The sequence below is a fragment of the Eublepharis macularius genome, chromosome 12, assembly GCF_028583425.1.
Source record: "Eublepharis macularius isolate TG4126 chromosome 12, MPM_Emac_v1.0, whole genome shotgun sequence".
Taxonomy (NCBI): domain Eukaryota; kingdom Metazoa; phylum Chordata; class Lepidosauria; order Squamata; family Eublepharidae; genus Eublepharis; species Eublepharis macularius.
In genome coordinates, this window is record NC_072801.1 from 16,708,333 (window position 1) to 16,722,742 (window position 14,410).

The window sequence follows — 14,410 nt, forward strand, 5'->3', positions numbered from 1 at the left end:
CCTGGAGCGGCTGTCAGGACCACGAACGGCGTCTGCGCATGCGCGGAAAGGAGAAGCCCGCCTCTCTCGGCTGGGAGGCTCTACGCGTGCCCGCAGACACCTTCCAGGGATCTACCGTTTGCGCGTGCGCGGCAGTTCTCCGAGGCCGAAGCGTAACCATAGCGACGGCGTGGCCTGTCCTACAGAGAGGGGAGAGGGAAGGGATAAGGGTGTCAGTCTCCAGGTGATGACTGGAGATCTCTCCAGGCCGTTGAGTTAAGTTCCCCTGGAGAAAATGGCTGGTTTGGAGGGTGAACTCCATGGCATTATCCCCAAACCTCACACTCTCCAGGCTCCACCCCAAAGTCTTCAGGACTTTCCCGTTCTGAAGCTGGCAACCCTAGGCGTGGCTTACGACAACCTTGCAATGTAGGTCACGTAGGGCTGCCAGCTCTGGTTTAGGAAATTCCAGGAGATTTTGAGGGGCAGCCAGAGGAGGTGGGGTTTAGAAGGAGAGGGCCACAGCAAGGTTTAATGCCATAGCGTACACCATCCAAAGGCACCATTTTCTCTAGGAAGGTAGTTCCAGGTGGGTAGCTGTGTTGGTCTGTAGTAGATAGGGTTGCCAGCTCCAAATTGGGAAAGTTCTGGAGATCTGGGGCATGAAACCTGGAGAAAGTGGGGTTTGAGGAGGGAAAGGACCTTGGCATGGCATAAATCCATAGAGTCCACCCCCCAAAGTAGCTGTTTTCTCCAGGTGAACTGATCTCTGTGGCCTGGAGACCAGTTGTAATTCTGGGAGCTCTCCAGCCACTACCTGGAGGATGGCAACCCTAGTAGTAGAAGGATTTGGGTCCAGCAGCACCTCAGAGACCAACTAGATTCCAGGGTGTGATCCTATGAGAGTCAAAAGCTAGTCTCTAAGGTGGTATAACAAAAGTTATATAATACTAGAGATTCAGCAAAGTTTAAATATCTATAAATGTATATTTTTTTATATTTAAAGATGCAAAGTGCTAAAAGGTGTAACAATAAATACAACGAATTCAATAAATACAGTAAATACATTTTTAAAGTATCTGTAAATGTATATTTTTAATATTTAAAAGTGCAAAGGGCTAAAAGTGCTAAAGGGTGTAACAATAAAGACAATGAATCCAATAAATTTCCTTTACAGAGGCGGGGTCAGGGGGAGTCCAGTGGCACCTGGCATGGGCTTTCGAGGACCACAGTTCTCTTTGTCAGATGCATCTGGCGGGGAGGACTGTGGTTATGGAAGGCTTGTGCTGCAGTGGAATTGGATAGTCTAGGTGCTGCTGCTGAACTCTTTTAAACTCCTTTGAACCTTTACACAAGCAAACTGATCCCCACACCAAAAGGAGCTGTCTGCATCTCCATATCAAAGGAGTTGTTTACATCCCCCCTCTCCTCCTCCCCCTCCCCCCTCTCCTCCTCTATATTTGACTAGTTTCCTTCTGCCCTCCATGCATCTGACGAAGAGAACGTGATTCTCGAAAGCTTATGCTACAATAAAATTGGTTAGTCTTAAAGGTGCTACTGGACTCTCTTTGATTTTGCTACTACAGACTAACACGGCGAACTCCTCTGGATCAATAAATACAATAAATATGACAATTTGATAATATCCTAACGTCCTATATAGGCAAATGCACACATCAGTCTCCTAATCAACAGTCCAACTGATGCAGGAGAAGTCCAACAGGTAAATTCCAGGTCAGTATATGAGATATCAGAGTATTTTGTTGATTGTATTACCCTATACTTTCTTCTAGGTTTAGATGTCTGCTCAGAGGAAAGGCTACTCAGATATTTAAACTTTGCTGAATTTCTAGTATTATATAACTTTTGTTATACTTCCGGTAGGGTTTTCCCTTGAGTGTTGGTTATATATTGGTTCCGGAAGAGCCCTCTTTTTTTCCTGGTCTCTAAAGTGGTACTGGACCTGAATCTTGATTTTTTTCTCTGGCCTGATCTCTAGCCATGACCTGGAGGTTAGCAACCCTAATGTCATGCTGTGGGGTGGAGTGGTTTACAACTTAGGAAAGCACCTTGATTTTCAGGAGGCAGTGGTTTCATAAAGGCTTAGTTCATTCTGTATTTGCCTATTTTGTTTTAACTTTCTTCTGAGCATATCCGAGTTTTGAGTATTTTCTCTTTGTAAGCCACTTTGGACCCTCTCTGTCATGGGGAAATCAGCAACTGTGGTTAGTGGTGGCAAAAATATTACATTGGCATTAGAACCAAAGATGATTGGAAGAGCCCTGCTCAATTAGACCACTGGTCTGTCAGGTCAAGCCTCTTGTTTCACACAGAGGCCAACGAGATGCTCCAGAAGGCCCACAACAAATACCACAAAGGACAAAGTCTCCCCCCACCCTTGATGCCTCACAGCAGTTGATATTGAGGTATGCCACCACTCAACGTGGATGTTTCGTTTAGCCAATAGCCACCAATGGACCTGTCCTTCGTCCATTAATTTCCCTTTCTCTTAAAAAAACACAAATGATGGCCAATCATAACATACTTTACAAATAATTTTCATGGGTGTTTAATCATTATGAAAGGGAAAAAATGGTAAGCAAGATATAAAGTTGATTATCTCTTCCTTTGGCAAAAAAACCCTTTTTGGTAATTAACCTTTTGTTTCTGAATTGAAAAGGGGAACCAAGAGACTCTTTTGGGGACATGTATTGCTTTAAACAAATTTCCTTTTTGTATTCTTTTCCACGTCCCTGCTCAGGAACAATGGCGTATCAAAGCTCAACGTGGCCAGTGGTTGTTTGCAAAGCTGATGAGGATTTCACATCTGTGCCAGCGTTAATTTGCAGTCTGACAATGCCATCTGTGATTGACACCTTCATCCTCCATCCTCACCAACCGCAGCTTTCCAAAGGTCTCCTACTCCCTCAGATAACTCTGCCCATTCTCTCTACTGTGTCCTAAAACACCTGTTATTTCCCCCACCCCGTTCAAGTCACTTCTCAAAACCCACCTTTGTCACACTCTCCCTCCCTTGTTGAAACAAAAGTACATGGAACGAAAATGAATCCATCCTCTCATACACCACATACACACCCCATACACATGTCCCCATTTCTCCTCTTCCCTTTTGCTAATTTTGCTTGTTTTAGATTTAAGATTGTACGCTGGTTGGGGCAGCAATGTGTTTTCTTGTACTCTGTAAAAGATCACATAAATTGACGGAACCTTACAAACGATGAGTCATTATTTAACCCTCCCAAACCAAATGGTTTCAAGTTACTCCAAAAAAGAGGCAATACATCGATTACTCTCCAGAGCAAGAACAAGAATTGTCCTTCACCTTGTGTCTTGATTGTAACCTGCTGCTCAGTCCTGAAGGAGGCATTGCAGTCCACACTTGCAAGTATTTTTAATTGTATGTATGTATGTATGTATGTATGTATGTATGTATGTATGTATGTATGTATGTATGTATGTATGTATGTATGTATGTACGTATTCATTTATTTGTAGTACCCTCTTTCTCACTGAATCTCAAGGCAGATTACACAGTACGAGTCAATACAGTCAATTTCAAATAAACAATGCAATAGTATATAAAAATGCAAATTTACAAGGATTTAAAACCAGCAGAGATCTAGTACAGAGTTGAAGAAATGCTGACACAGATTGTAAGCAATTCTAAGCCCACCATTCTTTCTTTCTTTCTTTCTTTCTTTCTTTCTTTCTTTCTTTCTTTCTTTCTTTCTTTCTTTCTTTCTTTCTTTCTTTCTTTCTTTCTTTCTTTCTTTCTTTCTTTCTTTCATTCATTCATTCATTCATTCATTCATTTGGATTTCTAGTCTGCTCTCCCTGCAAACAGGCTCAGACCATATTAAACAATACAGAAACTACCCAGTAGCATGATAATTTCAGCAGCAGCATAGTAGGTAAAAGTCTGTAGTTCGATGTATTGTCGAAGGCTTTCACGGCCGGAGAACAATGGTTGTTGTGGGTTTTCCAGGCTGTATTGCCGTGGTCTTGGCATTGTAGTTCCTGACGTTTCGCCAGCAGCTGTGGCTGGCATCTTCAGAGGTGTAGCACCAAAAGATAGAGACACTGAGAGATCTCGGTCTTTTGGTGCTACACCTCTGAAGATGCCAGCCACAGCTGCTGGCGAAACGTCAGGAACTACAATGCCAAGACCACGGCGATACAGCCCGGAAAACCCACAACAACCAGTCTGTAGTTCCTTTCCCTTTACGAATGCATCTTTTTGAGACTACTTCCTTTCAGCACAGACCTCCTATCTCAGTAAAAAAAACCCTCTTGAATATTTCAGTTTTGCATAGTTTGCAGAAAGCCAGGAGAGTGGGAGCTTTTCTGACCTCTCCAGGTAAGCTCTTCTGTAAGGTGGGGGCACCAGCGACTGCACGTGTACAGGCAGCTGTTTATTTTGCCCATGAGCAAGGGGGCACCTGCAGAAGGCCCTGCTCAGATGAGTGACGCTGCTGTGGTGGAACATAGGGAGAGAGGTGATAGATATCCCTTAGATAGGATGGACCAAGGCCATGAAAAGCTTTGTATGTGATAGCCAATACCTTGATGTGAGCCCTGTAACTGATAGGTAGCCAAAGAAGTGACTGCAGAATGGAAGTAATATTCTTGCTTGCTCCTGGCTCTCAATAAGTAAGCTGTAGTATTCTGCGCCAACTGGAGTGTAATGATTTCAAGAAATGGGTGCATGTATCTTTAAATGCTTGGTTTGAGCTAGGTGAAGAGTGGGGGTGAAAGAGAGGAATGAGTGAGTGATATGATTGGTTGATGACTGAGATTGTGGGCGGAGTGAATGCAGTTTAGACTGGGAGAGTTAGGGCCAAGCTACACATGATGAAAGACACTTGCCTGGCAAGTGGATTGAGTGGAGGGCAAGTGAACAGGGAGAAATACACTTGCCGTTCAAGTGTCATTTGTCACTTGTAGCTTGGCCCTCAGAGAAAGGTTTCAGTCAGAAGAAAGCAGGCTAGCTGTGTGCTGCCTGAGTATACTGAAGTATTTATGAGAGAAATATAACCTGTTTGGAACCTGAACTGAGCATGTTTGTGAAAGGACACTCAGTCAGGGAAAGAGAGGCCAGCTGTGGGCTGCCTGAGCAGGTTTAATATTTCTGTGAATGAGAGTCAGGGAAAGAGAGGCTGGCTGTGTGCTGCCTGAGGAGTTTTAAGCATTTCTGAGACAAATACTGAGTTAGAGAAAGAGGCTAACTGTGTGTGAAGCCTTAGAAGAGATCTGTGTGAATGAGAGTAAATGAAGTAACTTTAAGAACTAAGAACTACTTTTATGAAACCAATACGCTTCTTGAAAAATAAACATTTATTTTGTTTTGTTATATCCCAGAGTAGCTGTCATTGTTATATCCCATTCCTATCCTCAGGGCCACATAGAACTACGAAGGAGCCAGCCGCTTAGGAACGTTACCAAAGGGAAAATTTAAATAAAATATCTTGGAATAAAGTATTCCTGGTGGCAGCAGATTACCCAGAGGGTTAAGGGATAGATTAAAAGAAAAATCTACCCCAAGGAAAGTAAAGATCGTAACACGGAGTCTTCAAGTTAACTTAGAAGAGAGACTTATGTACAGTGCATTACAGTAGACCCGTTGTTACCGTGGCATGGATCCAGGTGGCGAGATTACCCACGTCGAGGTAGGGGGCCATCTTCTAGGCTAAACAGCTTGCAGAAACCAGGTTTTTTTTGCAGCTGCCTTAACTTGCTTTTTTAGCAGTAGTGCTGGACCCAATATAACCCCTATGCTCTTAACTGAATCTGCAAGGGTTGGACAAACTCCATCGAAAGTGGGAGGTACGTCCTTCAAGATTTCTCTCTTCCCAACCAGTATGGCACACCCGAGAATTCCCTTGTAAGTCCTGTTATGAACAATATTCTTGGAGGTTTGCAGCAATGCCCAAGCATAACCCCAGAATTATAGTTCCAAGGATTCAGTCACCAGTACTGAACTCTTGACCTGAAATTGTCGTTACCAAGACAGTACAGCAGAAAAACAGAGAATATTTCCCATCTCTCTGTGCTTTGTTTCATTAAGATTCTTTGTAAAAAGCCATCACAAAAACATGGGTCTCCCCACCTGCAGTTGCTGTTGGAAGAGCGTTCTACTCTTTATCCTTATTCAGACCAGAGGAACAAACTCAGAGCTCTCCATGCATTCTAGTTTCAGTACGGTCCACTTTGAAACATATTCATTTGAAAACACTTGGGAACAAGGACAGTTCTCTGTCTGAACCACCAAGTGACTGCTTGGGGGGCGGCTCAGTTAGGATGTTGATCCACTCGAGGCAATTGCTTTGCTCTTGGCTAATGGCAACAAAGTGGAAAACCAATAAGTATCTTTAGGGCTTTTTTCTGGGAAAAGAGGAGGTGGAACTCAGTGGGTAGCCAGCATAGGGGGCAACTCCTGGCGGGAGGTGGTGCCCCTGGTACCACATGCGCGTGAGCAAAGTGTGCATAAGCTCCCTGGACTGCTCAGTGATGTCACTTTGGGTCAGCTGGAACAAGGGGGAGTTTTTAAAAGTTTAAATCGCCCTCGGCAAAAATGGTCACATGGCTGGTGGCCCCGCCCCCTGATCTCCAGACAGAGGGGAGTTTAGACTGCCCTCTGTGCTGCGGCGCGGAGGGCAATCTAAACTCCCCTCTGTCTGGAGATCAGGGGGCGGGGCCACCAGCCATGTGACCATTTTTAAGAGGTGCCGGAACTCCGTTCCACCGCATTCCAGCTGAAAAAAAGCCCTGAGTATCTTCATCTGCACCTGTTCTGCCAACCGGATTGCTACAAGGCCTTGACTCAGATTTGGCAAGCAGCACAGGGAAAGGCAATGGGTGTAACTTGCTTGAACCAGAACAGGGCCCATCAATGGCAGTAAATCTCTAGATGCCAGTTCTAGGAGACAACAGCATGGGGAGGCCTTTCCCTCTATGTTTGTTGGTTCTCCAGTGCAACTGGTTGGCCCTTGGACAGGACAGGCTGCTGGACAAGATGGTTCTTACGTAATCAGTCCTGATTGAGGGAACAGGAATTCATAGCTTCTGACCCCAAATGAGCCTCTCACCTGACAGTCAAACCAAAGATGAAAGGAGGATGTGTGTTTCCCACCCCTGAAGAATTAAGGAGCAAGAGAAAAGAAAATCACCTCCATATAGTGACGCTCTAGGAATTTCCCCTAGTGTCCATGGTGAAGAGCATAGAGACTACAAGAGGAAGCCTAGAGTGTCACCTGGAAGTGACATCACATCCTCCCCAAAATCCGCCCTTCCCAAGCACTGCCCTCCAAATCTGACATTTGCAGAGGCAGTGTTGGGAACTCTTTGTGGCCTGCCCATCAGAAATTGTCGCCAGCAATTGTGCAGCTGTGGCCTTTGGCCCATCTCTGTTGGAACTGGTGCAACCCAATAAGAGATCTTCTGTATCTGTCCACGCACAATTCCCCTCCCACACAGCACTATGGAAAGTTTGTAAAAGCCTAACTTGCACACAAATCAGTGAAACATTTTTTTTTTTGCCATCCAGTTCAGTATATGATTTACCTACCAGATATTCTGAGAGTTTTAGATTATTTTTCTGGCAAAAGAGGAAGCCGTATCACTTGATACTCATATATTCTTTCCTGGACTAATTGGCTTGGGCATCCAAACAACCTCAGTTCTTTCCCCCTTGTCAATACTGTCATAATTATCACCCATCATTACAGCAAAGGTTATAGGTTTTCCAATTACCCTCTTGTGCACCCCCCTCCATTCCCCACCAGTAGAAATAATGACCTCTTGCAGCTCAGGGGATTGCTATCCATTCAAATGACAAATCATTACAAGGGAGTTAACAAATCGTTAGACGTTGTTATTGCAAAAGATAAAGATCAGCCAGTGATTAAAGGTCAGGGCCCTGGAAGATGCACAGTTACAGCAAAATGTAAATTGGATGACTGGAATTATATACTCAAAAGGAAGCCGGTTAATATCAAATGGGCAATTTTAAAGTGCTACCAAAAAAGGTAAAAAAGAAAAATTCCTCAGGCCTGAAAGGAGAAATAAGACAGACAGTCTAAGGCTAGCAATAATGTACAACTAGAAGTAGAGAGGATTGTGTTTACTTTAGAGAATTACAGCCACTGAATTCCACCAGGCCACTAGGACATCGCTAGAAATGATACCTGGGGGGTCCCCCCATTGAAAGGGGTGGAGGCTGTGCAAAGAATTGGGAAAGGAGAACCATTTATGCTCCTTGGAGGATGGGTGGGATAAAAATAGACAGAAGTCGATACAAGACTGTTGCCTTAGGCAAGCACCGGCTAAGGCAGAAAGACCCCTCCTCAAAAACGTGTTTTTAAAAATTGCAGTATTAAATACACAACTCCCTTATCATTTTGAGTAACACCAGAGTTTCAAGAACCTCTTTACCATCCTGTCAATTTTCCCTCCCTGCCTAATATCAAATTAAATTTTCTCCAATAAGTAAGTAATTTTGTAAGGAAACTCACTAACAGGACAATTAAGAACATTTTCATATTAATTTGAAAGCTGCGAACATGGAATTAATATTCTACGGTGTGATTGACTTTCCTAATTAGATTGCTTGTTGCATCCTATTAGAGGAAAGGAATGTTCCCCGAGATCATTTGTGCTGCTTGTATTTAACTCTTCAGTGGTTGAAGGCAGGGCGTTTTTTCTTGGAAAAGAGGTGGTGGAACTCAGTGGGTTGCCAGCACAGGGGGCAACTCCTGGCAGGAGGTGGTGCCCCCGGTACCACATGTGCATGTGCAAAGGGCACGCATGCTCCCAGGGCCAATGACTCTGGGTCAGCTGGAACAAGGGAGGAGTTTTTAAAAGTTTAAATTGCCCTCAGCGAAAATGGTCACATGGCTGGTGGCCCCGCCCCCTGATCTCCAGACAGAGGGGAGTTGAGATTGCCCTCTGTGCTGCTCCAGCGGCGTAGAGAGCAATCTAAAGTCCCCTCTGTCTGGAGATCAGGGGGTGGGGCCACCAGCCATGTGACCATTTTCAAGAGGTGCCGGAACTCCATTCCACCATGTTCCAGCTGAAAAAAAGCCTTGGTTGAAGGTAACTGTTGTTAAAGCAAATCCCGAAGCAACAGTATTGATCCTTCCATCAGGACCAAGAAAAATCTCACCAAGTAGGAGGCAAGAGTCCAAGTTCCACAGAATTCTTTTTTTCTGGCGGCATGCTCATTTTTTTACTAATGGTTTTCAAACTTTTTATAAACATGAAGCTCCTTTCTACCAATGCAGACCAAGTGTCTACTCTGACTGGCCCATCAGCTCCCCAGGGTTTCAAGCAGATATCTTTAACATCATCTGCGATCAGATGTTTTTTAACTGTAGATACCGCAGACTGAACCTTGACCTTCTGCCTGCAAAGCAGATGGTCTGTCACTGAGCTAAGTGTTCTCATCTTAGGACTTACACTAACTCAAAGCAGTGGTTTATTGAGGTCACTGTTGTCTACTTTGACTGGCACTGCTCTCCAAGGTCTCAAGCAAAGAGTCTCTCTGCACAAGACGCCAGGGCGCGCGTCCGTCTACTGCTGGGAGAGGCAATCTTAACCAGGAAGCCTAGTTTTGAAAGAGATCCAGTGGATATCACTCCAGAGGGGATGGATTCTCTCACAGCACTCCACCATCTCTGGTGTGCCGGACTGTCTCCCCTTCCAGAGCTTTTACCCAACCACCCTCTCTGCTTAAAACTTTGAATTAACTGAACCTCGGCAGGGCAAAGACTCCAGAAGGGGAGACGCCAGAGGTGGCAGAGGTCTATGAGACAATCTGTTCCCTCCGGAGCAATCTCCGCCAGCTCTGTCATTTAAAACTATGCTTCCCAGTCAACATTGTGTCTCCCTACACGTGAAGAACACGTGTCAAAAGTATTGTGTAGACTCATCGTCTGCTACCTGATTCTTTCAGCTGGAGATGCTGAGGATGGAACTTGGGACTCTTCTTTATGCAAATGCTCTACCTCTGAGCCAATGCCCTCCCCACCTTCGGAGCAGCCTCGCCAAGGACCCTTTGTACCTCTGCTATAGAACTACTGCATATTGCAGAGTATTCTGGGAAACAGACCAGAGCTCCTGTTCACTTCACATGGACCGGTGTGTCGGGGGAGAGTCTGAAATGACTTGACATTTAACACAGCTCCATGGGCAATCTATGTCCCGATCTCTCCATTTTTAAAAGCAGTTGCACAGATTTATTCAAACTGGAGTTGTGGCAAGGTGGGAAATGAAGGAGCTCGATCCTTCAATTCCCCCCAGGTTTTACCAACACCTTTTGCTGCTGTTAGTCCTGGAAGAGAGGGGAAAAGAGCTTTCGCCCTCTCTTGACCTGTCCTGCCTTCTTTTTAGCGCTAATAACTCCATGAGCAAATGGCAAGGATGCACTCTTTGGACTGGTGAAAATATGCCCAGCTAGGCAGGCAGTCTGTATGGTGTAGGTTGCAAGCAAACCTAAGCAAGAATTACACTCTTTTGAGCTCATTGACTTCAGAGTAATTAGAAGGATGCAATTCTGCTCAGGGTTACACTATTAAAGGATCAAACTGTTAAAGGATCAGACCTGAGAGACCCGAGTTCAAACCCCACAATTTGCCATGAATCTCACTGCACAGCTTTGGGCCAGTTACCCTTTGTAATGTACCTTGCAGGGTCGTTGTGGGGCTAAAATGTGGAAGAACAATGTATGCTGCTTTGAGCTCCTTGGAAGAAGGGAGGCAGCTATTTGAGTTCTATATAAAGCACCATATCTGTCCCTCCTCTCAAAGGAAGGATGCAACTCATCCTATATTTTTTAGGGGGAGATCTGTTTCAGCGGGAGGAAGTGCCCGAGAAGGTCGTCCACCATTATGAACTGTCTGTCCAGCAATAGCCAGTTTACAGGCTTTTTCCATGGTCGGACCAGTGTACAGGAATCACTTAACCCAGTGGAAGCACTTGTACTTTCTGTTCTCAAGCAGTAGAAAAGAGTCCAGTAGCACCTCTAAGACTACCCTACCACAAACTCTGTTAGTCTTAGAGGTGCTACTGGACTCTTGCTTTTTTCTGCTGCTACAGACAGACTAACACAGCTACCCATCTTTTCTGTACTCGTTAGTCATGTAAGATGGTTTTATTTTATTTTTTAAAAAAAGGCATTTAGTGGAAAGTAAACCTTTTTGGCCGATCTGACTGTGTGTGTGTGTGTGTGTTTAAAAAAAATCTTGTGTGTTTTTATCATCTGCATCATGCTGATAGATATTGCCTTTATTAGGTTTGCAACTTGTTGCTTTATCAGCTTCCTTGAACCTCAGGAAATAAGGTGAGATATAAATATTTCAAATACATAAATAAATACCTGATAAGCTTCCAGGGCACCCTGGGCTTTCCTTGTTAATCCACCTTATAAACCTCCAACATATCTGTTAAATAGTGGGTCCAGACATGAAGGAATTCAACAGCTCTTTATTTATCAGGAACACAACTGAACTTAGGCGGCAACACGCTCATATATCTATACACAACTTCAGTCTTAAACCACTCCCCAATATTTCAACACCCAATGGGAACGTACAGAACAGACACCCTTCATTTGCATTTAACTATATAGAGCAGAACCACAAGTGACAAAAGGCACAGATTGGACACTTGTCAGCTTCCCTCAAGTTTTGATGGGAAATGTAGGCATCCTGGTCTTGCAGCTTGGCTCTCTGACAGCTGTCCAGTGGACTTTTCAACTGTCACTTGTCCAACATTCCGCCAAGCTGCCTACATTTCCCATCAAAACTTGAGGGAAGCTGACAAGTGTCCAATCTGTGCCTTTTGTCACTTGTGGTTCTACTCTATGTACATTGTAACTTATTTACAGCGCAGTGATTGGTCTTTATCTTGTCACCCTGATTGGCTGCTATCCGCAAATAGCAGCCAATGATAGTGTAGCTTGAGTTCTCTTGCTTAAGCTAGAGTTCGACCAATACATTACAATATCCAAGTTGGAAAGCAAGTGACAGTAGAGGAGCTATTCTTTTGAGTGTATCTAGAATGTGAGTTGCCTCCCATGTTTTGTTTGAAACTCCGTTCCACGGATACAGTGCTCAACACCCGCCCCCCCTTGATTTTGTAATTATTTATGACAATGACCTTCTGAAGCTTTTGGCAAGTCACTTAATGTTTCTCCCTTGCCTTCACTCATACAAGACAAGAACGAGAAAGACTGGTTGCTTGCTTCACAAAGCCTGTCTGGAGGGTTAATAAATTAATTTTTGTCAAGTGCTTTGGAAATTACAAGTACTTACAGACTCTTTAGTAATGGCTAAATGTTGTGATGAATATGCATGATTTTTGCATTATTGCTGTCTCTGACCCAAAGTCTTTGAAATGCTTTCTCTTCCTTTCATTCTCCCCCTCCCCCCCCCGTCTTTGTTTTAACTCCTTTTGTGTATAGAGAACAACAGAATCTCAAAATAATCAGTCTGGAGGATGGGGGAGGGGGCTGTACAGATTTTGTTTTTTAGCTTTGAAAAGAGAAGCGTGTGTCAAAATAGAGTAAACCAACTGAGAGTTTTTAATGCATGGCTTTGCATGCCCTAGAAGGAAGGGTCATTCTGCATGCTTTTTCGGAAAGCCATGAGTGAGAGAGCTTGGTAATCAGCAGCATAGTTATGTATCAGGACGGAGCTGTGGAGATTGGGAGCTTTGCTGACCCACAGGGTAAGCCAGAGGTTGCTGAGTGAGCCAGTTCCATAAGGGCCAAGCTACAAGTGAGGAATGACACTTGAATGGCAAGTGAACAGACTCACGTGTATTCCTCCCTGTTCACTTGCGCTCCACTTGCACGTAGTGATCGAGTGGAGTGCAAGTGGAACGCAAGTGAACAGGGAGGAATACACGTGAGTCTGTTCACTTGCCGTTCAAGTGTCATTCCTCACTTGTAGCTTGGCTCTAAGCTACTAGAAGTCTCTCTACACAAGACCATCTTATACGAGGATGCTCAAGTGTAGGGAGATGCCATGTTAGCCAGGAAGCATAGTTTAAAAAGACAGAGCCAAAGGCTCTGTCAATTTCACATCTCTACAAAGAGCCCACAGAGATCACTGGGTTTGGTAATTTCATCTTTGCAGCCCCAAAGGGGAGGTGAAATTGACAGAGCCTTCAGGGCTGTGAAGATGAAATTAACAAACCCTCTGAGGGACCATCTCTGTCGGCTCTGTGTAGAGAGGTGAAATTTAAATGGTGCTTCCTGGCTAACACTGAGAGCAGAACCACAAGTGACAAAAGGCACAGATTGGACACTTGTCTGCTTCCCTCAAGTTTTGATGGGAAATGTAGGCATCCTGGTCTCGCAGCTTCGCTCTCTGACTGCTGTCCAATGGACTTTTCAACTGTCACTTGTCCAACATTCCGCCAAACTGCCTACATTTCCCATCAAAGCTTGAGGGAAGCTGACAAGTGTCCAATCTGTGCCTTTTGTCACTTGTGGTTCTGCTCTATGTCTCCCTGCACTTGAGCGTCCTCATGAAAGATATCTCGTATAGAGAGACTCTTAAGGAATGCACCATCCACTAACTCAGCCACAGGCTCTGAGTCACTGACGAAGCCCCAAGGAAGTCATGGGTGGTCAGCAGTCCTCATTGACCTTAGGAGAGGCCTTGGCTCAGTGGTAGAACATCTGCTTGGCATGCACAAAGTCCCAGCTTCAATCCTTGCCGTCTCCTATTAAAAAGCACCAGGGAATTCATGGATGCAAAAGACATCTAGCACAGACCCTGAAGAACAGCTGCCAGTTAGAGTAGACAAGACTGACCTTGAGAGACCCATTGTCTCGGTAGAAGGCAGCTTCATTTGTTCACCTGCTACAGCTCCTGGAGTATTTTTTGTTCAAGGCACTCTCCTGCTTTCTGAATCTCCCCTGCTCTTGTGGATTAAGCTCCCCTGGCCCATGGGTTAGCAGACCTTCAGCCTCTGGGCCCCTGATCTCTGGATTCTTCTGCAGCCCTGGCTCAGAATTTGCCCCCTGGGCTGCTCCCTACTCCATCTCAGTCTCCCAGTTCCCCCTCCTGAGCTCTGCCTAGGTCTCACCAACAACCCTGGCCTTAACAGTGCACTTTATGCCCAACAACAGTGTTCCTGTAGAACACAGATAGATGGTACTGTATCCCCCTTTCCCCCCTAGGGCCCCTGCAGAACGCGCACATGCACACAAACCCATGAAGCTGCTGCGTACAAATCAGACCTTTGGTTTGTCAAGGCCATTATTGTCTGCTCTCTCCAGCCAAGGCTTTCCAGGGTCTCAGACTTTCACATCACCCGCTGCCTGATCCTTCCAACTGGAGATGCCGGGGATGGAACACGATGAAAACAAGACTAGTAGGGCGTGGGTCTAGAAAACTTTCAATGT